This window comes from Aethalodelphis obliquidens, unplaced genomic scaffold (assembly GCF_003676395.1).
Source record: "Aethalodelphis obliquidens isolate GAN/ISIS:26980383/991018 unplaced genomic scaffold, ASM367639v1 scaffold58, whole genome shotgun sequence".
NCBI lineage: Eukaryota > Metazoa > Chordata > Mammalia > Artiodactyla > Delphinidae > Aethalodelphis > Aethalodelphis obliquidens.
In genome coordinates, this window is record NW_020838002.1 from 1720022 (window position 1) to 1723354 (window position 3333).

Genomic DNA, 3333 nt, shown 5'->3' on the forward strand with positions numbered 1-3333 from the left:
TTTTTTCCTGATCAGTATGGCTTTGGGGTTTCATCAATTTTATTGATTTTATCAAAGAATTGTCTTTGGTTTCAAAAAGAAATCACTAGAAAAAACATTAATGGATTAATAATATATGTAATGCAATGCAAAAAAAACACCAAAAAACAAAAATAACAGACACAACTGCACCACATACAAAATAAAAGCACAGTTCTGTAAAAATTACCTGGGCTTATTTTTAAAAGAAATAAATGGCGGGAGGGGGTGAGGCTGGGGCAGCAGGATCCGGTGAGGTGACAGCAGAGAGAGCTGTGGGGACAGCAGACCATGATGAAATCACACAGGCAGCAGTCTGGACCACCAGGAGAGGGGCTGCCAAGAAGCTGTGGGAAGCTGGGCAGGCAGTGGGCAACCCTTGAGCTGGAAGCAATATGATGCTGTTCAAGGAGTATGGAGTCATCCTACCTGCGTCTGTAGAAGAGTGTCAAGTAGGGCAGCTGTATTCTGTGGTGGAGGCCAGGGAAAATGGGAATGGGTGGTGGTGAAAGTGTGGAGGTTCTGGTGAATGAGACCTATGAAAAGAACGGTGAGAAAGGCCAGTACATGCACAAGATCTACCACTTACAGGGCAAAGTGCCCACGTTTGTTGGAATGCTGGCCCCAGATGGAGCCCTGGATATATATGAAAAAGCATGTAATGACTACTTTTATTACAGAACTGTTATTACAAATGAGTACCTGAAAGAATACTGTCTGATTAAAATGGAAACCTGGCATAAACCAGATCTTGGCACCCAGGAAAATGTGCATAAACTGGAGCCTGAGGCATGGAAACATGTGGAAGCCATATATACAGACATTGCAGATTAAAGTGAAGTACTTAGACAGAATTACAAGGCAGAGGAAGATCCAGAAAAATTTTTATCTATCAAAACAGGCCGAGGATCCTTGACCCCAATTGGAAATAAGAACTTGTAAATCAGAAAGACTGCCCATACTTGTGTGCATATAAACTGGATACTGTCAAGTTCAAGGGGTGGGGCCTACAGAACAAAGTGGAAAATTTTATACATAAGCAAGAGAGACATCTGTTTACAAACTTCCACAGGCAGCTATTCTGTTGGATCAATAACTGGGTTGACCTGACTATGGAGAACATTTGAAGGATGGAAGAAGAGACAAAGAGACAGCTGGATGAGATGAGACAGAAGGACCCAGTGAAAGGAATGATGGAAGATGAATAAAACCATCCCTCCCTTTTCTGCACTTTTTGCAAGACAGTGGTCAGTAGGAAGGCCCAGCAGCTCCACCATCCCAAATGACATGGCATCCAGAGACACAGCCTTTCTGTGTCCATTCTTCAGGCAACTTTCAATCCCTTACTGTAGCTAATTCCAGATGCCTTTTAATATTGTGAACAAACAGGCTGTCTGATTTTTTTTTCTGAATTTTATTTTATTTATTTTTTTATACAGCAGGTCTTTATTAGTCATCAATTTTATACACATCAGTGTATACATGTCAATCCCAATCGCCCAATTCATCACACCACCACCCTCAACCCCCCACTGCTTTTCTCCCTTGGTGTCCATATGTTTGTTCTCTACATCTGTGTCTCAATTTCTGCCCTGCAAACAGGTTCATCTGTACCATTTTTCTAGGTTCCACATATATGCATTAATATATGATACTTGTTTTCCTCTTTCTGACTTACTTAACTCTGTATGACAGTCTCTAGATCCATCCACTTTTCTACAAATGACCCAATTTCATTCCTTTTTATGGCTTAGTAATATTCTATTGTATATATGTACCACATCTTCTTTATCCATTTGTCTGTCGCTGGGCACTTAAGTTGCTTCCATGACTTGGCTATGGTAAATAGTGCTGCAATGAACATTGTGGTGCATGTGTCTTTTTGAATTATGGTTTTCTCTGGATATATGCCCAGTAGTGGGATTGCTGGATCATATGGTAATTCTATATTTAGTTTTTTAAAGGAACGTCCATACTGTTCTCTATAGTGGCTGTAGCAGTTTACATTCCCACCAACAGTGCAAGAAGGTTCCCTTTTCTCCACACACTCTCCAGCATCTGTTGTTTGTATATTTTCTGATGATGACCATTCTAACTGGTGTGAGGTGATCCCTCATTGTAGTTTGATTTGCATTTCTCTAATAATTTGTGACGTTGAGCAGCTTTTCCTGTGCTTCTTGGCCATCTGTATGTCTTCTTTGGAGAAATGTCTATTTAGGTCTTCTACCCATTTTTGATTGGGTTGTTTGTATTTTTAATATTGAGCAGCATGAGCTGTTTATATATTTTGGAGGTTAATCCTTTGTCTGTTGATTCATTTGCAAATACTTTCTCCCATTCTGAGGGTTGTTTTTTCATCTTCTTTATGGCTTTCTTTGTTGTGCAAAAGCTTTTAAATTTCATTAGGTCCCATTTGTTTATTTTTGTTTTTATTACCATTACTCTAGGAGGTGGATCAAAAAAGATCTTGCTGTGATTTATGTCAAAGAGTGTTTTTCCTATGTTTTCCTCTAAGAGTTTTATAGTGTCCAGTCTTACATTTAGGTCTCAAATCCATTTTGAGTTTATTTTTGTGTATGGTGTTAGGGAGTGTTCTAATTTCACTCTTTTACATGTAGCTGTCCAGTTTCTTGATTATTGTAGCTTTGTAGTATAGTCTGAAGTCAGGGAGTCTGATTCCTCAAGCTCTGTTTTTTTTCCCCTTAAGACTGTTTTGGCTATTTGGGGTATTTTGTGTCTCCATACAAATTTTAAGACATTTTGTTCTAGTTCCATAAAAAATGCCATTGGTAATTTGATAGAGATTGCATTGAATCTGTACATTGCTTTGGGTAGTATCGTCATTTTCACCCTATTGATTCTTCCAATCCAAGGACATGGTATATCTCTCCATCTGTTGGTATCCTCTTTTTTTTTTTGCATTATGAGGGCCTCTCACTGTTGTGACCTCTCCCATTGCAGAGCACAGGCTCCGGATGCACAGGCTCAGCGGCCATGGCTCATGGGCCCAGCCACTCCATAGCACATGGGATCTTCCTGGACCAGGGCACAAACTCGTGTCCCCTGCATCGGCAGGCAGACTCTCAAACACTGTGCCACCAGGGAAGCCCTGATATCCTCTTTAATTTCTTTCATCAGTGTCTTATAATTTTCTACCTATAGGTCTTTAGTCTCCCTAGGTAGGTTTATTCCTAGGTATTTTATTATTTTTGTTGCAATGGTAAATGGAATTGTTTCCTTAATTTCTCTTTCAGATTTTTCATAATTAGTTTATAGGAATGCAAGAGATTTCTGTGCATTAATTTTGTGTCCTGC

At 39.6% G+C, this 3333-nt stretch overlaps 1 pseudogene; it reads left to right on the top strand.

Annotated features, from left to right (window-relative positions):
- The first annotated feature begins 413 nt into the window (after positions 1-413).
- Positions 414-1276, top strand: LOC113609758 (phosphatidylinositol transfer protein alpha isoform pseudogene; annotated as a pseudogene).
- The last annotated feature ends 2057 nt before the right edge of the window (positions 1277-3333 follow it).